Source organism: Manis javanica, chromosome 16 (assembly GCF_040802235.1).
Source record: "Manis javanica isolate MJ-LG chromosome 16, MJ_LKY, whole genome shotgun sequence".
NCBI classification, from domain to species: domain Eukaryota; kingdom Metazoa; phylum Chordata; class Mammalia; order Pholidota; family Manidae; genus Manis; species Manis javanica.
In genome coordinates, this window is record NC_133171.1 from 51,559,643 (window position 1) to 51,587,225 (window position 27,583).

At 36.4% G+C, this 27,583-nt stretch overlaps 1 protein-coding gene across 6 annotated transcripts in view; it reads left to right on the plus strand.

The window, feature by feature from the left end:
• Nucleotides 1-27,583, plus strand: part of BTBD9 (BTB domain containing 9) — a 504,665-nt gene that overhangs the window by 19,839 nt on the left and 457,243 nt on the right. The window lies entirely within an intron of this gene.

Consider the following 27,583-nt stretch of genomic DNA (forward strand, 5'->3'; position numbering starts at 1 on the left):
TTGAGAGTTTCTAAGAAAGGGTTAATTCCTCTAAGGTGGGATCAGAGTTCTACCACTTCTCTACCTCTCTGTTTTTCTGTAGGGCCTTCAGTGAATTCTTCACTGACTCCACTTACTGATCAGTGATTGTGAAACTTCTAAAATCACTCATACCTTCTGTTTTAGGCTTAATTACAGCAAGGAGCATATAGTCATTCACTGGGAATGGTGGGTAGCTCCCACTATTTCTAACTCCTTTCATATAAGTAGTTGAATTTATATAAGTTAAATTTGAGTGTGATATGACTCCTTTATGGTAAGAACTGATTTAATTAAGGTGGAATTGGAGAGGAGATTCCCACAGCTTCTCTTTCATCCATGCAAGCATGTGTAGACTTCCTGCTAGGTTATATTATGACTTCCTGCTAGGTTATATTAAATGCTGTGGGTACAAAGGAGAATAATTTATATTCCTGTCTACAAAGAACTTGTAATCTAGTAGGGGAGGTAGATTTAAAGGTAGATATTTGTAATATAAAGTGGTAAGTGCTGTGATAGAAATATATCCAGAAGACTATTAGCTTAGAATTTATATGCCATGAATACTTAGCTGTCTATCAATACTTCCAAGGAGACATCTTAATAAGCTGTAGTATTCAGAGAAGGCTTTCTGGTCAAGATGACACCTCATTAGACCCAAAGAATAAGGCTTTTCTTATTCAGGGGGTGAAGGGACTATGTTTTTGGCAATAGATGGCAAGTGGTTACTAAGTTTGGTATTGCTGAAGCATGAGATGAGAGGGCATCCTTCCAGAGGAGGCTAGTGTGGTATGCAAGGGTCATTTCAAGGAGGGCTGTGTATGCCCTGTCTATGACCAGCCCAGTGACCATAATACAGTACAATTATTACAATTGTATTAATAATGTGATCACTGCTAGCTACTATTTGTTAACCACTTACTATGCGAGGAACTGTATTTAGTGCTTTATAGTTGTCATCTCCTTTAATCCTCTGGGACATTAACAAGTGAAAATACGGAAGCACCTGACAAGTTGAGTAACTTATTCAAGACCATGTCTAACAAATACAGATGGGATTCCTAAATTCAAAGGTCTGACTCAAGAAATTGGAAATCATTTAAAAAGTGTTGAGCAGGGCAGTAGTCTTCATTTTAGACAGATGGAATTAAGGAGCACAGAATGGGAGGTAGGGAGATGGGAAGCTGTTGAAGTAGTTCAGGTGAGAGATTACTGAAACCTGAATACAAGTTATTACATAGGCATAGGAGAGTTGGATTAGAGGAATCTTTAGGAGGTGAAATTAGAAGATTTAGTTGATTAGATACGGTCGGGTCAGGAAGAGGAATGAATCAAGGGAGACTTACAGGTTTTTAGCATGAATTACTGTATGGTGATATCATATATTAAGGTAAAGGACACTGGAGGAGATAGGGATTAAGAGAAGATTAGTTGGGTGCTGAATATGTTGATTTGGAGACATGCAGTAGAATCACATTGCAGGCCTATGAATCTACACATATAAATCTGAAGTCAGAGTAGAGGTCTGGCCTAGAGATAGAGATTTGGAAGCTGAAACCAGGAGGATAGATAAATAAGTTACTCACCCGGAATGCAGAGCCCTAGGAAACATAACTCTTGAGGAGACAGTAGTAAAACAAGAGACCCATACAAGAGTGTCACAGAGGCTAAGGGAGTAGAATTTCAGGTTATGTCCAATAATGTGACATGCAGCAAGATGCAGGAAGGTAAGAATGGAAAAGCAAATCTTGGCTATTCCAATTAAGAGTCACTGATGACCTTGGTAAGAGTGATTTCAGTGGAGTGGTGGGGTAATAGAGAGACTTCAGTGGGTTCAGGAGTGAATTGGAGGTTAGAGGAATCCAGGGGTATAATCTTATGAAAAGTTTGAATAAAAACTGAAAAAGGAATTAGAAAGTGTGTGTGAAGTACAAGGTTAAACAACTAGCTCTAAATTCTTCACACTGTCAACATTGGGGATGCTGGTTTAGCTCAGTCCAACAAATTGTAACTTCTTGAAACTTTGGGGAATGTAGACTCATCTCCTGAGAGTTGGTCAGCTGCTTCCTTTGTAGGCTCCTGATGAGTCTTTCTTTTCCCTAATGGGCTGTAATTTGATTTGTTTTGTTGCCAATGCAATATATATGTTAGAAAATTATCTTCAAAGGACATCGTCCTAAATGATATTTTGGCAAAAAAAAAAAAGATAAAGTAATGGGAGAGATCTGTGGAGGAAACCCTAGGAAGGAAAATGATGGTTATGGAGTGGCTGTCAGGCATTATACTATATCCTTCATGTGTTTTATTTTATTGTATCCTCATCCTCATAGCCATTGGGGGTGAGATTATCCCCATTTTCTAAATGGGAAAATTGGGATCCTATAGCCTTATTTCTCCTTACTGGGGGTGGGATTATTCCTATTTTCTAAGTGAGGAATTGGGATCCTATATCCTTATTCTCCTTATCACAGGTTCTGCCACTGATTTGGCTGTGACCTTTGACAAGTTTCTCAGTTTCCTTATCTGTAAAAAGCCATGGTTATGATCCTTAAGTCCTTTTCAGCTCTAGGGTTCTAGGATTCTGTGAATATTTACTAATAGTGTTGCTATTTGGGCATGAAAAAAAGTCTCTTCCAGGAATTTCTCCCTTCTTGGTGAATTAATAACTTCATAGTGGCACTGTCAGGTTGTCCAGACTAAATAATTTATTTTTCCATCACAGAGTGACTACCCATTATGTATGTAGCCTTAGAAGGCTACTGTAAAATCAATCAAGTAAATAGGCTCAGTGACAGGCTCTCCATCAATTGTTACTAGCCCTGGGCACATGAACAAATACCTGCAAGATTGTGTGATGATTTTAAAGTGTGTTATAGGTTAAGTGCTAAGAATTTTTATTAATTTAGGAAGTACTTTGGCATGTGGCCTTTAAAAATTACATTATTACATTATCATAAATCTTGATTAAGGCAACAAAATGTATTTACTATGGCTAGCTTCACAGCTGGGGTGAAGTATTTTATAGTGTGTATAATGAGCCACTAGATGATGGTGATTCTCTGTTCACATCTGAAAAATGAGAGTTGGGAAATGAATTAGAAGCTTTAAAGATCTATTTAATTGTGGAAATTAATTTCAAGGAGCAGTATCATGTGCCTAGTGAATACATAATAATTAAGGAGGAGGAGGGAAATAGGAAATTATGAGGCTTTCAAACTTTCTTAACTCCATTTTGGAAAAAGGTTAGGATAAAAATATGGTAGTGTGACTTTCAAAGACATGCTTTACAACAGTGATATATAAAGAAAATTAGCAAATATTAGGCATTTTAAGATTAAATATTCTCCAAATTTGGAGCCAATGTGTTCTAAATACATGATCCTGGAAAGCAGAGGTTCTCAGTGGATGTTGAACGTCCCTTTAGAGGGCATTTTGACAACTTATAGGGGTATTTTGTTTTCTAATGTAGTTGAGGTATGTTATTTTATAATCATTTTCCTCTAATTTCTCCTTTATATTATAGCCAGTGCATTTTAAAAAGTGTTTAGCAGGTTCTAAATCTCTGAATTTTATTTTAGAACAGGAGGTGGGAAGATATTTTTGATAAAAAGTGAGCCTTTGTATTAGTTTTCTATTGATATGTAACAATGTACCACAAAGTTAGAGCATAAAACAACAGCCATTTATTATCTCTCAGTTTCTGTAGTCAGAAGTCCAGGCATAGCATAGCTGTATTATTTGCTCAGGGTCTCACCAGGCTGAAATTAAGTGTCTGCAAAGGCTGTGGTGAGGCTCAGGGTCCTCTATCAAGCTCACTGGTGGTTGGCAGAATTCGATTTCTTCTGATCGTATGACTGAGGTCCTCATTTTCTTGCTGGCTATCAGCAGGGCTCACTATCAGCTCCTAGAGGCCACCTTCAGGTCCTGACCGCATGGCTCACTGACAACATGGCAACTTATGTCTTCAGAGCCAGCAGGAAGATCTCTCCAGTGGGCTACAACAGTCTCCTATCAGGTGGCCTAATCACGTGAGTGACTGTCGCGTAGTCCCAGTACTGCCCATACTCAAGGGGAGGGGACTACACAGGACGTGTATACCTGAGGGTGGAAATTGTGGGGACCATCTTAGAATTCTGCCCTCCACAACTACCAGTATCATAGTACTTAGGTTTCCTGTCTTTGTCAGTGGAGGTCAGTTATTGGAAATAAGACCACACTAGCTACTTTAAGCATTCATACAGGTATTGAGTACCTACTGCATACTTTTCTAGGCACTGAGATGAACAGGGCAGAGTCCTTGCTCCCAGGGAGGTTATCTTCTAGTGATAAGTGCAGTGAAGAAAATAAAATGGAGTAGGGGGCTAGAGGTCGGGTGGGAGCCAGTGTTCTTTTAGGTAAGGTGGTCAGAGAGCAGAGACCTGAATGGTGAGTAGCCGGTAGTAGGGACACTGGGAACGAAACATTCTGGCAGAGGGAAGGTTTCTGAGTTCAGGGCTTGGCTGGTCTGTGCTTTAGGAGCAGCAAGGCCAGTGTGGCTGGGAGAATGTGAGGGGAGAGATGGAAGGGGAGGACCTCAGGGAGGGGGTTGGTGGCTGCTCAGTTAGTGCACTGCAGGCCTTGGTATGATTTTTATTTAAAGTGAGAGAGGAAGGCATTGAAGGGTTTTAAGCAATGGAGTGACCGATTTGATTTACATTTTCAAAAGATTTGTGTTGAGAAATGACCTCTAAGGGGTGGTTGGGGCGGGGGATATATTACTACAAAGAGATGAATTCTGTGGAGGAAATGATTACAGTCATTTGAATGCAGATAACAAGAGACACTGGCTAGGCTGAGGTCAAGGACGGCTGCCTTAGGAGATGGCACTTGGGTCATGCCTGTGGGAGGGGAGGTGACAAGAGGAAGGCTGTTCCCTGTGAAGGCCCGTGGCATATGGGAGCTTGTCAAGTGCCAGGGACGTTAGGGAAAAGGACTGTGGAGTTAGACTGGAGCCAGATTCCATAAGCCTTGAAGACCTACTTAAACATTTTTCCTGTTTTTCTTTTATGTTAAGGGCCTTGGGAAGCCACTGAGGGGTTTTAAGTGAGGATGGGAATCATAGAGGGAGTAATTGAGGGAAACAGTTCACAATCAATTTATAATTCAACAGATTCAGTCTGGCTCCTGTGAGGAAGACAGTTTGGAGAGGAAGCAGGGAGTGAGTTAGGAGCTCAGTGAGAGACAAGGGTGTTGTGGACTAGAATGGTGGCATAGAAGTTGTCAAGAAGTACATTGATTGGAGAGCTATATTAGGAGGTAAAATTGAAAGACTTTGATAGATAGATTAGGTAGGGAAGTGAGGCTGAGGAAGGCCTTATCTGGTTTCCATAACTGGTTTCACTGAGATTGGGAACATTGCATGAGGACAGGCTTTTTGTGGGAGAGAGGATGTGGAGAGTATGAAGTGAATTTTGAAGTATCTTTGAGGTAAACAGGTGGAGATGTAAAGCAGGCCATAGGATATAGTGTCTGGAATTCAGAGAGGAGGTCTATTAATATCTGTCTGACCTTTTTTGTTAATTTTGAGGACTAAAGTGTGCCAGACACAGTATTAAGGTTCTAGGGATGTGATGATGAAGATGTTCACTCAGTATTTGTTGAATACCTACAGGCACTGCATTGTGCCCTCTGGGAGCTTACTTACCTACAAAACAAGTCAGTAACAAAATCCCAGTACAGTATAATGGGGGTAGTGGGAGGGACACAGACGCTGACTCCAGAGTATGTAAAAGGAGCACCTGACTTAGATTGGCAGCATCTGTAAAGGCTTTGGCATGCAGCCTGTTGTGAGCCTTCAAAGAGGCACGATTAGACACCCAAGGGGAATATAAGAGGTTGTGGGAGGAAGAGCCATGGTTGTATGAGAACAGATAGTGACATCTCAGAAAAGCCAACAACTCTAAATCTCTGGCTTTCACTATAGGCTGAACAAGTAGGAGGGCAGCAGTCCATGCTTAAGTTGGATGTTTTCCTTGTGCTGCTGGTCGTGGTGGGACTCCATGTAGTCATTCCTGCTCTGTAACCCTTTTGGAAAGAGGAGAAAAGCCTATTCATAGCTGAGAGAGACTTCAGAGAATTTTTAGCCCTTTATTCTCATTTACACATGAAGTTACCAAGAGGAAAGCTGACGTGCTAATGCTGTGTAGCAAATCAGTGTGTCTGATTCCAGGTAGGGCACTTTACACTACTACAGGAGTGGCAGTGCTCTCTCTGGACTTTCACATCCTCTCCTACACGTTTATATGAACAGAGAAGGTCCTCGGATACCCAGGTGCTGCCGTTGAGCAATGTAGGTCTCTACATGGGCTGTGTCTTTGGGAGCTAATGCCAGCCTAGAGTTAGTTCTCTACCTGTATGGCAAAGTGGACCTGTTCCTTGAGGGTCTACCCCTTCGAATATAAATGGAGGATTCTCTCTGGACTGCATGTGTTTGTACCCTCTCTCTTGTCTGTCTTTCTGCTCACTTGTGTCCTTGTCCATTTCTTCATCAGTGAATAGTCACAATAGTAGTAGTAGTAATAATGATAGTGGTAAATATTTATTGAGCACTTATTATGTGCCAGGGACCATAGTAATTGCTTTACTGTACTTCATTTAATTCTACCAACAGCCCTCTGAGGTAGCATTTTTTTATTACCAAATTTTATGGAAGATAAAATGGAAGCTTAGAAAGAGTAATGTGTCAGAGGTCACGAAGGTAAATGGTGGCACAGAGATCTGAACTCAGGCAGTGTGACTTTGGATGCTCTTTACTGCCTTCCCTAAGACACTGTCTGACACAGTGCTGTCCAGGAGAACTATAGTGTGAGCTACTGATGCAATACATGTATGTACTCAGAATTTTCTAATAGCCATGCTGAAAAAAACCAAAACCAGGCAAAACTAATTTAAAAATATTTTTATTAAGCCCCATATATCTAAAATATTATTGTTTCAACCTCTCAATATAAAAAAATAAATGAGATACTCTACAAAGTCTTTGAAATGCAGTGTGTATTTTACACTTACAGCACGTCTCCATTTGGAATAGCCACATTTCAAGTGCTCAGTAGCCACATGTGGCAAGTGGCTACCGTTTTGGCTAATGCAGCTGTAAAAGGACAGAGGAGTGGGTAGAAAGTTCTGAGCATATTCTACTGCTTAGTTAGAGAAAGAAAAGAAATGCTGAAAATCAGCAGATGAGGTAACTGAAACAGAGTAAGGCAGAGTAGTAATTCTTGGGTCTGATCCAGTGAGCAAAGGGCTGATGGAGAAGAGTTTTCTCTTCTGTTGCCTTGAAAAGGAAGGTAACTTTTTTTCCCCAATATTGAGACTCAGCATTATCCCAAATTGTTACCCATTGTGGTCAGTTTCTGTAGTCAGTTCTTTAAGGCACATGGGGAATAAATAGGCATTTGTGGTTGGCCACCAGACATTGTAACATTTGTTTCCATGGAAAAGGCTTATAAATAACTTGTTTTTGGAATGACTCCTTTTGTCAATTGTGGAGTGGGTAAGATTGGAGAGGAGGTTGTAGTGATCATTTGCTTTATTATCTCTAAGTTACAGCTGTTACAGTAACTTAACAGAGTAAGAATCATTCTCAGCGATTGATTATAAAAGTATATGATCTTAAAAATCTCTTGACTACTTATAATCATGTTTTCATTAATAAAGTTTTCCTTCTCCCTAATATTCAGCGAAGTAGTTGGTTTTCTTATTTCTACTTTACTAACCAATGTTATATTCTCATATCACACTTTGCATAATGCTTCTCAATTTTTTCAAATATTTTTAAACTTAAAAGAACAACTTACTCTTAGGCAGCACCTTTCTTGGTGTTCTCTAAGTCTCTAAGTGATTTTTGTTTTTTTCAATTTTAAGTTCTGTAAGCACCTCAATGGAATGCATGTATTAACAGTATAATCCTGAGAGCTGACATTCCCTTAAAATCTGTTATATCACTATTCTGTTTTTCCATTCACAAAAATATATAACTATTGATGTGCTTCTGGCTTTGCAAATCAATAGTGTACTGAAAGGACAGGCTGTCTACTCTTTCTACACTTCTGTGTTATTTAGTTAGTTAGGATTTAGTTTGTAAGCCTGTGTTGCTTTTTATAAGGGATCTGACCACTGAAGCAAGTGTTCTAAGAATGGAAATTATGAAGGAAATGATTCAAATAGCTCAGTTCTAGAGATATTTGCTTCTCAGCTAATATTTAACTTATCAAACAACTGGTAAACGTTTACTATGAACCTAGCTACAGGGAAAAGTAAGACGTGATGAATATTATCCATAAAACTTTTTAATCACAATTTATTTTTTCTCTTAGAAGTGACCTCCAGAATGTATTCTGCTTAAAAAGTGTGAATAGATTCTCCTCCTCTTGTATCAATCTATTTATTTCTAAGGTGCTTGCATTGTAGGCTTGTTTCTCCTTCAAAGGCAGAATCCTGGTATCATTTCTTAATGGGCTATGAGAATTTGTGTCAGTGACATCCCAAGTTGGTGTGTAGTTGAGCTGGTCACATATCAAGATTATGACGTTAGGCAAAGAATCAACTGATGAAATCCTAAGGCATAGAGATAAGCCCTGATGCCTGATGCCTATTTTGATCATGATAAAAGAGAGAGAATTCAATATTAGATGTGAATTAAATTTGGTCCATTAATGTTGTTCAAATCCGAGGCAAGCAGTCTAATCATAAACTCATCAATTATTCAGTAGCATCTTGGGGGTATTAGTGCACAGAATACAGAAGACCCATCCACTGTCCTTTAGAGTTTTTGTTCTAAAACAGAAGAATAAAACATACATTATTCTCTTTTTTAAAACTTGTTTTATTTTCCCACAGTGTAAGTGACCTTTATGTGTGCACCAGAAGAAGGCAAAAGACACATATTTGCTTATTCCTGGGGGTCTGTGGGAGATTTGGGGTGAGATTAAGTTTGGAATATGAAAGGGTAATGCTTTTAAAGGAAAATTCCATTTTCTTAATCATAAGAAACATGGACCTCTTGAAATTTTTGCCTAAGTTTTTCTGTTACTAGAATGAAAGTTATTTGCTTGGCATGCATTGTTCATTCCCTTATTCTTATGTACACTCTGTGGATTTGGCTTTGCCTGTCGATCGGGACCCGTGGCTGTGGTTATGGATACTAACTCCTAGACTACATGAACATAATTACTCTGAGTTGTATTCTTTTTTTTTCCCTCACTGCAGCAGAGAATGTTATGTTAGAGGAATAAAGACAATGCTTATAAAACTAAAGGGAAAGGATTATATAGGGGGAAAAGAACAAAAGAAAGACTAGACTAGTATAATTTGTGAACATTTCCTTTAGATTATGTTTTAGAATGGCAACAAATAAACTTATAAATAAGATTTTAGGTAAACTGATATCTCAGAATTGACCTTTTTTTAAGTCTCACAATTTCACAGAAAACAGCAAAGATATCAGGGTTTAACAAACTGCATCAGAGTATGCACAGTAGAACATTTTTATAACATCTACAAATGAAAAGCCAATTTTCTTTACTCAGACAATAATGCAAATGTTCACAGTAGCTTTGCTACAAAGAAATTAAATTGCTGCAATTGATGATTCCACTGCTTTAATGGGAGTTCATGCTATAATAACCTTTATTAATTAGGAAGATATCATATAATTTAAATCTGGGCAAGAATATTATAGACCCATAAGTTGCCACTGAAGAAATTAAACAGAAATGGCTTCTCCTGTATTTTCAAATATTATTACAACTAATACCCTCTGCGCTCCTCATGACTTTTTCATTGTTTCTTGGCTCTAGGTGCATATATTTTTCTGCTCCCAGCATACAGTTCATGCAGTTTTCAGTGGACTTGGGCCCAGTAAGGCTGAGAACCTGAAAAAAGGATAATTATATAAACTCTGAGATAAAAGTGATAGATATTTCTTAGAGTTGCAGTCTGTGACTTGTCATCCACAAAAGTCATCCAATCTTACAGAAGCGTGCCTTGCAGGGACTTACACAGTGGGACAAATAAGAGCTGAGAACCTGAGGGAAAGTCGGTGGCTGGATGATAGGTCTTTGGATAAAGTTTCACTGTTTAGGTTAATAGAATCTGGTAACTGTCTTCACCTTATGCCTTTCTGCAACATAAACTCAGGAAGCTACTTTGTAGGGAAGAGAGAAGTAAGCTTCAGTATTTGGGGAAACTTTAAAACATAAAAGAATGAAGCTCAGTTGGGCCATTCAAAATTTATTTTCTCTTAGTTTACCTGATTTGAATGCTTTTGTTTGCAGGTATTTGGGAAAGATCTTTTTAATTAGAGATTGGATCCAGAGAAACTAAAGAAGACTTGAATAGAAAATAAAAATAGTACTGCAAATTATGTATTGGGCTATATTTGCCTTGGGAGTGTTAGTATTTTGTGACTGAATAATAGAGAGTAGCTTATCCCAGCCACAGAATTAGGTATCATTACCAAACTGAGCCAGGAGCATTGTCTAGTCTAGGAGAACACTTCTCAGAACATGGCCCAAGGCCATTGGTGGGCCTTGATCGAAAACTACTAGTAAATGTTAGGTGATCACATAGACTCTCATTTATATATATATATATATATATATATATATATATATATATATATATATATATATATATATATATATATATATGTCATTTGGGGACTTGCTAATAACCAATCAAGTGAAGCATTAAGGGTATGTAAAAGGTGGGATTCATAAATCCACATTAGCATAATACTAGAGTTTATAAATGCTTCTGATTTAATGTTCTACTAAGAAGTCTGGCTACTGTGCAGTCTGTACCAACATTGCAAAGCCCCTATTCCACATACGAACATGCATAAGTTAGAATTATTTTACATTTTTGGAAAGGCATATCATTAATGTATGTTGAGTTGGTTGTGCTTTTCCATTGTTTCTATTCTTTATTATTATAAATTACAGTTTAGCCTTATCATTATCAATTTAATTTGTTATAGATTGTTCAGTTGATCCTGGAGTGTATATTGACAATTTCTATTAACAATATTCTTAGTCTGTAATTTTTGTAATTAGAGTTTGTATTGCAGTTAAAATATTAACTATTCTCCCTGTATTAGTAAAGCAGATGTATATATTGTCTGTAAAAGATGGCTTGAAAAAATGACATGTCATTGTTTTTTATCCTTTTCTTTTTTTATTAAGGTATTAACGATATACACTCTTATGAAGGTTTCACATGAAAAACAATGTGGTTACTACATTCACCCATATTATCGAGTCCCCCCACTCCATACCGCATTGCAGTCACTGTCCATCAGTGTAGTAAGATGCCACAGAGTCACTATTTGCCTTCTCTGTACTACACTGTCTTCCCTATGATCCCCCAACCACGTGTGCCAATCATGATACCCCTCAATCCCATTCTCCCTCCCTCCCACACCCCTCCCCTTTTGTAACCTCTGGCCCCTTCTTGGAGTCTGTGAGTCTGCTGCTGTTTTGTTCCTTCAGTTTTGCTTTGTTGTTATGCTCCATAAATGAGGGAAATCATTTGGTACTTATCCTTCTCCGCCAGGCTTATTTCACTGAGCATAATATCCTCCAGCTCCATCCATCTTGTTACAAATGGTATGATTTGTTTATTTCTTATGACTGAATAGTATTCCATTGTATATATGTACCACATCTTCTTTATCCATTCATCTACTGATGGACATTTAGATTGCTTCCATATCTTGGCTGTTGTAAATAGTGCTGCGATAAACATAGGGGAGCATATGTCTTTTTGAATCTGAGAACTCTATTCTTTGGGTAAATTCCTAGGAGTGGAATTCCTGGGTCAAATGGTATTTCTATTTTTAGTTTTTTGAGGAACCTCCATATTGCTTTCCACAATGGTTGAACTAGCTTATATTCCCACCAGCAGTGTAGGAGGGTTCCCTTTTCTCCGCATCCTTGCCAGCATTTGTTGTTCTTAGTCTTTTCAATGCTGGCCATCCTAACTGGTGTGAGGTGATATCTCATTGTGGTTTTAATTTGCATTTCTATGATAATTAGTAATGTGGAGCATCTTTTCATGTGCCTGTTGGTCATCTGAATTTCTTCTTTGGGGAATTGTTCATATCCTCTGCCCATTTTTTATTGGGTTATTTGCTTTTTGGGTGTTGAGGTGTATACGTTCTTTATATAATTTGGATGTTAACCCACTGTCAGATATGTCATTTACAAATATATTCTCCCATACTGTGGATGCGTTTTTGTTCTGCTGATGGTGTCCTTTGCTGTACAGAAGCTTTTTGGCTTGATGTAGTCCCGTGTGTTCATTTTTGCTTTTGTTTCACTTACCCGAGGAGATGCATTCAGGAAAAAGTTGCTCATGTTTATATTGAGGGGATTTTTGCCTATGTTGTCTTCTGAGAGTTTTATGGTTTCATGACTTATATTCAGATCTTTGATCCATTTTGAGTTTACTTTTGTGTATGGGGTTAGACAATAATCCAGTTTCATTCTCTTGCATGTAGCTGTCCAGTTTTGCCAACACCAGTTGTTGAAGAGGCTGTCATTTCCCCATTGTATGTCCATGGCTCCTTTATCATAAATTAATTGACCATATATGCTTGGGTTTATATCTGGGCTCTCTAGTCTGTTTGATTGGTCTGTGGTTCTGTTCTTGTGCCAGTACCAGATTGTTTTGATTACTGTGGCTTTGTAGTAGAGCTTGAAGTTGGGTGGGTGGGTAGGGTAATCCCCCAGCTTTATTCTTCCTTCTCAGGATTTCTTTGGCTATTCGTGGTCTTTGTGGTTCCATATGAATTTTAGAACAATTTTCTGAGGTTCTTTAACGAATGCTATCAGTATTTTGATGGGGGTTGCATTGAATCTGTAGGTTGCTTTTGGCAGCATGGCCATTTTGACAATATTAATTTTTCCTATCCATGAGCATGGGATGTGTTTCCATTTATTGGTATCTTCTTTAATTTCTCTCATGAGTGTCTTGTAGATTTCAGGGTATAAGTCTTTCATTTCCTTGCTTGTTAGGTTTATTCCTAGGTATTTTATTCTTTTTGATGCAATTGTGAATGGAATTGTTTTGCTGACTTCTCTTTCTGCTAGTTCATTGTTAGTATATAGTAATGCAACAGATTTCTGTGTTAATTTTGTATCCTGCAACTTTGCTGAATTTAATTATTAGTTCCTGTAGTTTTGGGGTGGATTCTTTAGGGTTTCTTTTTATGTATAATATCATGTCATCTGCAAACAGTGACAGTTTAACTTCTTCTTTACCAATCTGGATGTCTTTTATTTCTTTTTTGTTGTCTGATTTCCATGACTAAGAACTCCAGTGATATGTCAAATAAAAGTGTAAAGAGTGGGCACCCTTGTGTTATTCCCAATCTTAAAGGCAAAGCTTTCAGCTTCTTGCTATTAAATATGATGCTGGCTGTGTGTTTGTCATATATGGCCTTTATTATGTTAAGGTACTTGTGCTCTATAGCCATTTTTGTTGAGAGTTTTTATCATGAATGGATGTTGAATTTTGTCCAGTGCTTTTTCAGCATCTATGGAGATGATCATATGGTTTTGTCCTTCTTTTTGATGGATTTTCAAATGTTGTACTGTCCTTGCATTCCTGGAATAAATCCCACTTGGTCATGATGAATGATCTTTTTGATGTATTTTTTAATTCAATTTGCTAATATTTCATTGAGGATTTTTGCATTGATCTTCATCAGGGATATTGGTGTGTAATTTTCTTTTTTTTGTGGTATCTTTCTTTGGTTTTGGTATTAGAGTGATGCTTGCCTCATAGAATGAGTTTGGAAGAATTCCCTTCTTTTCTACTTTTTGGAAAACTTTAAGGAGAATGGGTATTATGTCTTCTCTAAATGTCTGATAAAATTCAGCAGTGAAGCCATCTGGTGGTGGTTTTGTTCTTAAGTAGTTTTTTTATTGCCAATTCAGTTTTGTTGCTGGTAATTTTTCTGTTCAGATTTTCTGTTTCTTCCTCGGTCAGCCTTAGAAGGTTGTCTTTTTCTAGAAAGTTGTCCATTTCTTCTAGGTTACCCAATTTGTTAGCATATAATTTTTCATAGTATTTTGTTATAATTCTTTATGCTTCTGTGGTATCTCTAGTGATTTTTCCTTTCTCATTTCTGATTCTGTTTATGTGTGTAGACTCTCTTTTTTTCTTGATAAGTCTGGCTAGGGGTTTATCTATTTTGTTTATTTTCTCGAAGAACCAGCTCCTGCTTTCATTGATTCTTTCTATTGTTTTATTCTTCTTGATTTTATTTATTCCTGCTCTAATCTTTATTATGTCCCTCCTTCTACTGACTTTGGGCCTCATTTGTTCTCCTGTTTCTAGTTTCATTAATTGTGAGTTTAGACTGTTCATTTGGGATTGTTCTTCTTTCCTGAGGTAAATCTGTATTGCAATGTACTTCCCTTTTAGCATGGTCTTTGCTACATCCCACAGATTTTATGGTGTTGAATTATTGTTCTCATTTGTCTCCATATATTGCTTGATGTCTGTTTTTATTTGATCATTGATCCATTGATTATTTAGGAGCATGTTATTAAGCCTCCATGTGTTTGTGGGCTTTTTCATTTTCTTTGTGTAATTTATTTCTAGTTTCACACCTTTGTGGTCTGAGAAGCTGATTGGTACAATTTCAGTCTTCTTTAATTTACTGAGGCTGTTTTTGTGGCCAGAATATGATCTATTCTTGAAAATATTCCAGGTGCACTTCAGAAGATTGTGTATCCTGCTGCTTTTGGGTGGAGTGTTCTATAGATGTCTGTTAGGTCCTTCTGTTCTAATGTGTTGTTCAGTGCCTCTGTCCCCTTATTTATTTTCTGTGTGGTCGATCTGTTCTTTGGAAAGAGTGGTGTGCATATCATTGTATATTTAAGGTGTACAACATTTTTATACATTTATATATTGTCATATGATTGCCACTATAATAACAGTCCCTGCATCATGTTACATAATCATTTCTTTTTAGTGGTTAGACTAATTCAGCTCTAGTCTCTTAGAAATTTTCTTTATAATACAGTACTCTCTATATGTACTGTTCTGTGCCTTAGGATTTATTTGGGGTGGGGTGTCATCTTATAACATCTGATTACTATTGTTTTCTTGTTTGCTTATGATAGCCATGTCACATCTTCAGTCAGTGGTTTCTTTGCAGGAGCTCCCCCCTTTTTTTATTTTGGTTTGTTAATGTACAATTACATGAGCAACATTATGGTTACTAGACTCCCCCCATTATCAAGTCCCCACCACATTACCCCATAACAGTCACTGTCCATCAGTGTAGTAAGATGCTATAGAATCACTACTTGTCTTCTCTGTGTTACACTGCCTTTCCCGTGCCCTACCCCCCCTGCCACATTATGTGTGCTAATCATAATGCCCCTTTTCCCCCCTTATCCCTCCCTTCCCACCCACCCTCCCCAGTCCCTGTCCCTTTGGTAACTGTTAGTCCATTCTTGGGTTCTGTGAGTCTGCTGCTGTTTTGTTCCTTTAGTTTTTTCTTTATTCTTATACTCCACAGATAAGTGAAATCATTTGGTATTTGTCTTTCTCCCCTTGGCTTATTTCACTGAGCATAATACCCTCTAGCTCCATCCATGTTGTTGCAAATGGTAAGATTTGTTTTCTTATGGATGAATAATATTCCATTGTGTATATGTACCACATGTTCTTTTCCATTCATCTACTGATGGACACTTAGGTTGCTTTCATTTCTTGGCTATTGTAAATAGTGCTGCGATAAACATAGGGGTGGATATGTCTTTTTCAAACTAGGCTCCTGAATTCTTAAAGTAAAGTCCTTGGAGTGGAATGCAGGAGCCCTTTTTATCCACTTGTCATTTTGTAAGTGAACATTTAATTAAAACTAGATAACATTTTGAAAATTCATTTTTGCAGGTACAGTAAACCTGATACTTCTCTTGAACAAATGAGGACACTGACTTCAGCCCTGCCTCTGTGAAATTCTCACTCTTCTCTCAAGGCACCTATTTATCTTCTGAGACAAATGACTATTTTTGACATGTAGATCATAAGAGGGAGATAATGTTCAGCCACATATTAAATATTGCTAACACTTACTTTTTTCTCATTTTTCTAGGTTAAAATATATGTAAAGAAGGGTTGAGGTTTTGTTTCCAAATTTCATTGATTTGTATTTTACTTTTCTTGGGATGTGAGCATCCCTTTTTGAGTGCAAGTACCCAAGTATTTGAATATTACCTCTTATTCTGATGTGAGAGTACAACAGGTAATTTTCTGAGTTCCTGTTCATTTAATATTCTCTTAAACATAGTTGTAGTTGTTTTTGTATGGCACTTACAGAAGATAACTGTAGTTGACTTTCTAAAATCATAAAACCATGGTCTGCTAGTTCTAGAATTGACATTAGTTGTCATCTAGTCCTATCTTCCTCCATAGATAGTGAGTTCCTCAAAGGTAGCAACTTTGATTAATGTTTGGGTTTCTGTCACTGAGCACTGGACTTATAATGGAGAGAGAGTTCAGTAAATCTTTTATTGAATGAATTATATACAGGTTCAGAAACCAGTTTTTTCCTTGGCAAAGAAGTGGAGAATAAATGTGGTAATTGGTAAATGGAGTTACATACACTATCAATAAAATAGCCTTGTGAAATATTTTTCTTATGATAAAGTTCTTTAATGTCCAAGCTGAGCATATCTATAAACATTTATTTATAAACATATAAAATCATAGAGTGACAAGAATTTGGAGCTGAACTGGATGTTAGAAATAATTTAATGTTTCCTAGAGAAAGACATTTCAAGAATGTTGAGACCAGAAAATGTCTGAGAACTCCAGTCATGTTTCTCACCATAGCACTTGACTGCCTGGGTGATATTATTCTGCTGCAAGGTTTTGAATTGGATTTACAGAATGTCAGAATCAAGGTTAACCTACCAGTATGGTCAGTCTACACCTGTTTATTTAAACTTTTGGATGACAAGGGTAGAGTATATATCAAAAGAAGTGAGGTATCCTTCCCATGAAAGATTAGCATGTGATTTTTAGCGAGTGTTTAAAATGCAGACAGGACATCATTTATCTCCCCAAGTGATATTAATTTCAAGTTTAAGGAATACTTCTTCAAATTACACACCACATGGGTACCAAGAGCAGAAAGAAATTGCTAAACCATATGCTTGTAAATGCCATCTCTTTCCTCAAGAGAAAAATCATTTATATTTTGCAATTAAAGAGCAGAAGGTCTTTTTTCCCATAAACACCTTTCAGTCAAGAAATATATGGGGCGGAGATGGCTTCCCAGGGGGGATTTACACAGCATTCAAGGACTCATTGGCATCTCCACCTGGGACAACTTTACTCTTTGTCTATTTTCTTATTAAACTCTGGAGAATAAACTTTGGTTCTGGAGAATGTGGTAAGCCCTTGTTAAAGAAGAGTTTGTAAACAGTTCTGCTGGAACTGTGTTCTAAGGAAAGAAATCCATATTTAGGTTGACTTGGTTTTTTCGAACTCCTTAAGAGGCAATTGTAATATTACAGCAATATGAACTACATATGGTGCTCTCACTTTATTGACGGACAGTGTTTATCATTTGGTTAGAACAAACGGGCATGGGTTTCTTATTACATAATAAATAGTAACACTGAGAATTTTAGTACTGCTGCTATAATCATTTCTAAAAAATTGTTAATGCATTTGAATCTATTAAAGTTAACCAATCACGAAAAACAGTGTAGCTCCTATACTGCCATCCCTGGTAAATAAATCCACATGAAGTCCCAGAATCCTCAACTAATAAAATAGTATATGGTATTACAAACAGTACCATATACTAGTTGAGCTCTTCCTGACCTCTTTTAGTGTCTTTCTCCTGCCTTCCTACTCTTCTCCTCCCTCCCACCTTGAAGGAACAGCTTGAGTGAGTAGATGACCCTTGCCCTAGTCTGTGAACATCAGCAAGTTTAGACTCTGGGACTGTCAACAGGAACAAATCACAAGGCACTTCTGAGAAAATCTGCCTTAATCTAGAAAAAGTCGTACTGAACCTAAGGTGAAGGTCTTTAGTGGGGGTGTGTCAGAGAGGGTATCCTTGCAGGTCACGCCACCCAGGTACCCGATACTCATTACTTTCTGCCTGTGTTAGTGGAATGAACTTTTGGTTCTTGCCTTCAAGTTCATTTTTACCTGTGGAGGTAATGTTTAGTCCCTCTGTTTACCATTCTTAGACACTAAATCAGGTGCTGCTGGTTGTGGCAAATTAAAACACTTGCTGTCTCATATACAAATTATTTTGTAATTTTAGTGGCCAAAATTATTGAAATATTTTCATATAGTTTTATAATGAATAAAACGTGCTTGTTATAAAGATTTTAAACATTAAAGAAATAGGTAGTATACTATGTAAAAATTTTGCACAACCCTGATTCATTGGATTAACTCTTGTTAGCAATTTGCTGTTTGCTTTTTATTTATCTAACAAAACAACATTTTACTATAGTACTGTTTTGCAAGTTGCCATTTTGCATGTAAATACATACAGTAAGATTTAATGTCAGTAGTATCTAACTTTATTCTTTTTAAGCTATTGTATAATATTCCAACATTTAGATTTACCTTTTTACCTAGCTCCCTTTAAATGAGCATTTAAGTTTTTTCCAGATTTTTGTTACAGAAAGTGCTGAAGTTCACATCTTTATGTATTTAGTTTTGTGCTCTTGTGTGAATATCCAGCTTTTTTCAAAATGGCTAGCCAACATCTTTTATTGGAAAATCCATATTTTCCCCCACTGAATTAAAATACTACATATATATATATGTGTATATATATATATACACACACACACACACACACACATATATATATATATATATATAGTGAATTCCTATTGGACTAATATGTTCCAATGATCTGTTTTTCTAATATGACATTGTTCTAATTGTTCTAATTTATGCTTTGCTTTGTCATCCAGTAAGGTGGCCTTTCCTCATTGACTTTTTCAGAGTATATACTGAATTACATATTTATTCTTCCAGGTGAAAATTCCTTTTACCCCAATTTAAAAACTCTGTTGTATTGGTGGTAGCCATTGGAGAGAGGAGTAGGTAGGTGGGTGAAATAGGTTAAGGGAATAATGAGGCACAAAATTCCAATTATAAACTAGTCACAGGGATGAAAGTACAACATAGGAGATATAGTCAATAACATTGTAATATCTTTGTATGTTGACAGATAGTAACTACATTTATTGGGGTGAACATTTAATAATGTAGATAACTGTTGAATCATTATGTTGTATATCTGAAACCAGTATGATAGTGCATCAACTGTACATCAATAAAAAAAAAAGAAAAACCTTGTGATTCTTGTTGGGATTACTATTCATTCCTCTATTAATTAGGACTGTGCCTCTCAGCTTTAAAAACCTCTTGGTAACTATAAGATTCTCTCTTCTCATTCTCAATTATCTAATATGTGTGCCCATTTGTCAATTTACCTTTTTTTTTATTTTTAGATTTTTTCAATTTACTATTTTTTAATGTGTATCCCTATTAAGAATGTTTTGTTGAATTTTGAAGACCCTACTATTAAAATATTTTTTTGTTCACAATTAAGTGCAACCCATTATCGATTATCCTTTTTTCATTTGGTGATTTACAGATGATTGATTTCATTACAACATTGGATCCTTCTATCGCCATACAATATCTCTTTTTATTTATTTCTCTTATGTCCCTCAAGAGAATTTGGTAATTTCCTCTACATGTTCTATGAATTTTTCCTAGGTATTGTATGTGCTTTGCTATTATAAATTCCAAATCTTTGTCCTCATATTTTCTAGCTGGTTGTTTTGGCATGGATCACCTTTGCCAATAATTTAATGCGATCACCTTTGTACCTTATTTTCTCTTGTGTTTTTTTCAGTTGATACTTATGATTTTCATGTGGGCAATCAGAATCTGCAAATAGTGATCATTTTGCCTTTTTGTTTCCTAACCCATGTACCTTTAACTTGGTTTTGTTGATTGTATTGTCTTTTTTCCTGAAAAATGTTAATAGTAGACATCCTTGTCTTATTTCTGAACTTCCTAGGAATGTTTCTAGTGTTTTATTAACCAGATACTTATATATGTTACATTAGGCTGTGTATATATGTGTGTATCAAGTTAAGGAAGCATCCTTTTATTCCTATTCAATTAAAACTTTTTTTTATAAACTTAGTAATGATTGTTTCAAAAGATATGTTAGGTTTTACTGAGGTAATTATACTGTTTTTTCCCCTTTGACCTTTTAATTTGATGACTTGTTTTCCTAATGTTCAGCTGACCTTGAAATTGACTCTAGCTTTGTAGTGAATCCTTCTGCTTAATTCTGTTTCCAGTATTTTATGTAGGATTTTTTTAATACTGGTTTTGGAATGTGTGGGTGTGGTCACATTTTCATGTCAGGGTTACATTGGCTTTATAAGAAGAAGCAAAAAGCTTTACTTCTTCCCCTGTACACAGGACTGGTTACTTCAATATTGGGATTATCCAATCCTTGAAATTTTCTGGAAGAAGTCAGTCCATAAAACTGTTTGAATCCAGCTTAATTAGAAGTCAGAGGGCAGGAATACATTTGGGCAGGTGAGATAGGTTATTTCCTTGATACTCCTTTGCCCTATCCAAATCTAAGATTAAATGAATGAATCCAATAAGTTTTTAGACTCCTTGTTTTCAGGGCTGTTGCCAACATTGTTAGACCCTCTGGTTGCTTCCAGAGCTGTACGGAAGGTTAACGCAGCAGGACTGATCTGTCTTTAGGAAGGCCCTTGGGGAAGGTTTGGCATCTGGAAACTTAGATTTTAGAGGGGTTCCTGCAGTTAATTGATTAGAGTAATTCAATAAAGTTGTTTGTACAAACAGTATGGTGTATGTTGAACACTATTTTCCTTCTGGATGTCTGGAATTTGGATACCTGCCAGGGGGTACCTATTGGAACAGCTCCCTTTAAACACCCAAAGCATTGAATCTCTAACAAGCTTCCTGGTTGGCAACATTTAACACCTGTTGCCATAACTTTTGCTGGGGGAATAAAGCACATCCAGTGTAACTCCTTTGGGAAAGGACCCTTGGAAACTTTTGTCTGGTTTCCTCCAGACTTTACCCCATGTACTTTAGTAAAACCTTCACTGATTCTACTTTGTATTCTTTTACTTTAATAAACCAATTGTGAGTACAAACATATGCTGAGACATAAGAGTCCATTTCATATGACAAACCAAAACAGTGAAAATAAATGGTACTGCAGAGTTCTAAAATATAACTTAAAAAATTCTACTATAACTTTGTCATTGCAGGTGTGGAAACAATTTCATGAAGTTAGAAAACTTGTTAAACATCACAAATTCCATTAGTAGCACAACAAGTTTTAAAGCTTAAGAAGGAAATCAATACACAGTTTTGCTCCATGCACCTAAAATTTTTTTTCTAATTTTATTTAGCAAATAAAAATTGTTGGTTTAAAAAATTAACTTTATTGATGTGTACTTGCCAAAACATGCTTTTTTAAATTGAAGTGCAGTTGACATGTATTAGTTTCAGGTGTGCAACATACTGATTTGATATTCATATATATTACTAAATGATCACCATGATAAATCTAGCTACCATCTGTCACCATACAAAGTTGTTACATATTATTAAGTGTATTCCCTATGCTGTACATGGTACCCTGTGTCTTATTTTTTCACACTGGACGTTAGTACTTTTTAATCCCCTTCCCCTGTTTTACCCATCGTCTCACCTCTCTCCCATCTAGCAACCACCAGATTTTTTTCAGTATCCAAGAGTTCTTTTTCTGTTGTGTTTTATGTGTTCATTTGTTTTGCTTTTTTAGTACACATGAAGTCCTACAGTATTTGTCTCTTTCTGTCAGAGTTACTTCACTTAGTGTAATTCCCTCTAGGTCCATCCATGTTGTCACAGTGGCAGGATTTCCTTTTTATAGCTGAGTAATGTTCTGTTGCATATATATACCACATCTTCTTTATCCATGCATCTATGGATGAATGGATGTCCTTGATGGACACTTAGGTTGCTTCAATGAACACAGGGGTGGATATCTTTTCAAATTAGTGTTTTTATTTTCTTCTGATAAATACCTAGAAGTGGAATTGCTAAATTGGTAGTTCTATTTTTAATTTTTTGAGGAACCTTTATAATGTTTTCCCTAGTTGTTGTGGATAAAGTGAAAGTTCTTATGGCCAGGATTCTCACATGGTTTCTGATCAGCTGGCTCACTACACATGTGTAGGCAATGTGTTGTTATTGACTCTATATAAAGAGCTCTTCCCAGTGTTCTGGGTGACATGGTGGCACAGCTACAAGGCTGCAGGAGAGCAGAGCAGAGGCTGTAGTGGTGGCAGCGCCAAGGACAGAGACTGAGATGGCTGTGGGAGTAGAGGCCCAGAGGCAGAGACTGGCTTGCTGCATGCAGATTTGCTCTGAGTGGACCGAATTCTAGTGAATTGACCTGCCACCGTGGGAATAAAGTTGGATATAAACCCTTTCACCCCAAGAACATTCTAGTCATTTCTTTGGTCACATTGAATCCATAGTGAACATGCCCAGGACTCACTGGCAAGACAGTGGTTTTTCATAGTGTTTGTACTGTATTGCATTCCTACCAACAGTTCACAAGGATTCTCTTTTCTCCGTCTTCCCAACACTTGTTATTTCTTGTCTTTTTGATAGTAGCCATTCTGTCTGGTGTGAGGTGATATTTCATTGTGGTTTTGATTTGCATTTCCCCTATGATTAGTTATATTTGAGTATCTTTTCATGTGTCTGTTGGCCATCTGTATGTCTTCTTTGGAGAAATGTCTGTTCAGGTCCTCTGCCTATTTTTTTACTTGTTTGTTTTTTGCTATTGAGTTATGTGAGTTCTTTATATATTTTGGATGTTAGTCCCTTATTAGATATATCATTTCCAAATATCTTCTCCTTTTCAGTAAGTTGTCTTTTCATTTTGTTGATGGGTTCCTTTGCTGTGCAAAGGCTTTTTAGTTTGATGTAGTCCCAGTGTTATTTTTACTTCTGTTGCCCTTGGATGAGCAAAAAATACTGCTCAAACCAGTGTCCAAGAGCTTACTGCCTGTGTTTTCTTCTAGGAGTTTTATGTTGTCGGGTATTACATTTAAGTTTAACCCATTTTGAGTTCATTTTTTTTTTTTTTTTTTTTAAGAGGGCATCTCTCATATTTATTGATCAAATGGTTGTTAACAACAATAAAATTCAGTATAGGGGGGTCAATGCTCAATGTACAATCATTAATCCATCTCAAGCCTAATTCTCGTCAGTCTCCAATCTTCTGAAGCATAACGAACAAGTTCTTACATGGTGAACGAATTCTTACAGAGTGAATAAATTCTTACATGGTGAATAGTACAAGGGCATTCATCACAGAAACTTTCGGTTTTGATCATGCAATATGACCTATAAACCATCAGGTCAAATATGAATATTCATTTGATTTTTGTACTTGATTTATATGTTGATCCCACATTTCTCCTATTATTATTATTATTTTTATTTTTAATAAAATGCTGAAGTGGTAGGTAGATGCAAGATAAAGGTAGAAAACATAGTTTAGTGCTGTAAGAAGGCAAATGTAGATGATCAGATGATCAGGTGTGTGCCTATGGACTAAGTATTAATCCAGGCTAGACAAGGGCAGCAAGACATCCACGGATGCAGAAGATTTCTCTCAAAGCAGGGGGGGTGAGGTTCTGAGCCTCACCTCTGTTGATCCCCAAATTCTCACCTGATGGCTCCCCTGCGACTGTGCCTGTCTTAGGTTGTTCCTCCCTTGAGGAATCTTACCCGTCTCTGGCTAACCAGTCATCTTCCGGGGCCATACAGGGAAATGTAAAGTTGGTAAGTGAGAGAGAAGCCATGAGTTCATTTTTATATATGGTATAAGAAGTTGGTCCAGTTTCATTCTTTGGCATGTAGTTGTTCAGTTTTCTCTCACCACCATTTATTGAAGACACTCTCTTTTCCCCTTCTGTTTCCCCTTAGGTTATTGCCTCCTTTGTCAGATTAATTTGCTATATAAGTGTGAATTTATTTCTGGACTCTGTTCTGTTCCAGTGATCTATGTGTGTTTTTGTACCAGTACCATGCCATTTTGATTACTATAACTTTGTATATAGTTTGAAATCAGTGAGTGTGATACCTTCAGCTTTGTTCTTTCTCAAGATTGCTTTGGCTATTTGAGGTCTTTCATTGTTCCATTGTATTTTAGGATTATTTGTCCTAGTTCTGTGAAAAATGTCATAGACATAGGGTTGTGTTGAGTCTATAGATTGATTTGGGTGGAATGGCCATTTTAATAATATCAATTCTTTCAATCCATGAGTACAGTATGTGTTTCCATTTATTTGTGTCATCTTTAGTTTCTTTCAACAATGTTTTATAGTTTTCAGAATACAGTTCTTTCACCCTCTTGTTTAAATTTATTCCTAGATATTTTATTCTTTTATTTATTCATTTATTCTTTATGCAGTTTTAAATGGGATTATTTTCTTAATTTCTTTCTGATAGTTCATTATTAATGTATACAAGTGTGACAGATTAATGTATATTATTTTTGTCTCCAGCTTTACTGAATTCATTTACTAATTCTAATAGTTTTTTTTTTTAATGGAGTCGTTAGGGTCTTCTATATATAGTGTCATATTGTCTGCAAATAGTGACAGCTTTACTTCTTTTCCTATTTGGATGCCTTTTATTTCTTTTACTTGTTTGATTGTTGTAGCTAGGACTTCTAGAACTGTGTTGAATAAAAGTGGTGAGGGTAGACATCCTTATCTTTTTTCTGATCTTAGAAGAAAAACTTCCAGCCTTTCACTGTTAAATATGATGCAGCTATGGGTTTGTTATATATGGCCTTTTTTGTGTTAAGGTATCTTCCCTCTAAAACCACTTTGTTGAGAATTTTTATCATAAATGGATGTTGAAATTTATCAAATGTTTTTTCTGCATTTATTAAGATGATCATATGATTTGTATCCTTTTTGTTAATATTGTCTATCATATTGATTGATTTGCAGATATTGAGCCATTCTTGCATCCCTGGAATAAATCCCACTTGATTGTGGTGCATGATCCTTTTAATATATTTTTGAGTTTGGTTTGCTAGTGTATTTTTGAATTCAGTTTGTTAGTATTTTGTTGAGGATTTTTGCATAGATGTTCATCAGGGATATTGGCCTGCAATTTTCTTTATTTGTGGTGTCTTTGTCTGATTTTGGTATCAGGATAATGCTGGCATCCTGGTATGAGTTTGGAAACACTTCTCCCTCTTTAATTTTTTGGACTAGTTTGAGAAGGACGGGTATTAATGCTACTTTAAATGTTTGGTAGAATTCATCTGTGAAGCCATCTGTGCCTGGATTTTTTTTGATGACTGATACCATGTGATGCTAGTAATCAGTCTGTTTAGATTTTCTATTTCGTCTTTATTCAGTCTTGAAGAGTATATGTTTCTAGAAGTTTATCCATCTCTTCTGGGTTATTCCGTTTGTTGGCATGTAAGTGTACTTAGTCATGATCCTTTATATTCCTATAGTATGGTTGTAACTTCCCCTCTTTCATTTCTGATTATATTTATTTGGGTCCTCTCTTTTTTCTTGATGATTCTGGCTAGAGGTTTATCGATTTTGTTTATCTTTTCAAAGAACAAGGTCTTAGTTTCATTGATCTTTTCTATTTGTAAAATATCTTTCATTTATTTATGCTCTGATCTTTATTATCCTTTCTTCCACTAACTTTGGGTAAGGTTGGATTGTTCATTTGAGATTTTTCTTGTTTCTTAAGGTGGGCCTGTATCACTATAAGCTTCCCTCTTAGAACTGCTTTTACTGCATCCCATAGATTTTGGACTATTGTGTTTTGATTTTCAATTGCCTTAAGGTATTTTTTGATTTCTTTGTTGATCCACTGATTATTTAGTAGTATGAAGCATGTTCCTTTTTCTTTTTGACCTAACTCCTTTATTTATTTATTTTTAATTTTTTTATTTTGATATCATTAATGTACAACTACTTGAACAACATTATGGTTACTAGACTCCCCCCATTATCAAGTCCCCCCCACATACCCCATTACAGTCACTGTCCATCAGTGTACCAAGATGCTATAGAATCATTACTTGTCTTCTCTGTATATACTGCCTTTCCCATGTCCCCCCACCTACATTATGTGTGCTAATCATAATGCCCCATTTTCCCCCTTATCCCTTCTTTCCCACCCTCCCCAATCCCTTTCCCCTTGGTAACTGTTAGTCCATTCTTGGGTTCTGTGATTCTGCTGCTGTTTTGTTCCTTCAGTTTTTCTCTTTGTTCTGATATTCCACAGATAAATGAAATCATTTGATACTTGTCTTTCTCTGTCTGGCTTATTTCACTGAACAAAATACCCTGTAGCTCCATCATTGTTGTTGCAAATGGTAGGATTTGTTTTCTTCTTATGGATGAATAATATTCCATTGTGTATATGTACCACATCTTCTTTATCCTTTCATCTTAGGTTGCTTCCATTTCTTGGCTATTGTGAATAGTGCTGTGATAAACATAGGGGTGCATATGTCTTTTTCAAACTGGGCTGCTGCATTCTGAGGGTAAATTCCTGGGAGTGGAATTCCTGGGTCAAATGGTATTTCTATTTTTAGTTTTTTGAGGAGCCTCCATACTGATTTCCACAATGGCTGAACTAGTTTACATTCCCACCAGCAGTGTAGGAGGGTTCCTCTTTCTCCACATCCTCACCAACATTTGTTGTTGTTTGTCTTTTGGGTGTTGGCCATCCTAACTGATGTGAGGTGATATCTCATTGTGGTTTTAATTTGCATTTCTCTGATGATTATCGATGTGGAGCATCTTTTCATGTGTCTGTTGGCCATCTGAATTTCTTCTTTGGAGAAGTGTCTGTTCAGCTACTCTGCCCATTTTTGAAGCATATTCTTTTAAATCAAAGTATGTAGATCCAGATATACTTGTAGATAAATTAGAGCATAAGGGGGAAATATTTTGTACACACAAGCTGTGGCATCAGTTACTTTGTTAACATCATTTGCCTCTTTGCAATGAGATTAAAAATGGAATCATATCATTTGTAAATTAATTTTTTCAACATATATATTATTTGTATATTTGTTTATCTGAATAAGGAACATGAACCTACAACAGAGTCTAAATCAGTAGCTCTTTACTGCTCAGGCTGCTATTAGAATCATTTCATAATAGTAATTCCACATTCTTGATCAATTAAATCAGAATTTCTGATGGGTAGAGATCAAGCATAATTTTTTTAAAGCTTCCCTTATGATTCCAGTGTGTAGCAAGCTCTTTCAGAATCACTGGTCTAATTAAAATTATTTCTGTATACCAATAAAAATTATGTTTATTCCATATAAGTTGTTATTTTCTATAGTGGCAATATTTGCTTTATGTCTTCAATTGGAAAAGCATAATATGTAAATTTA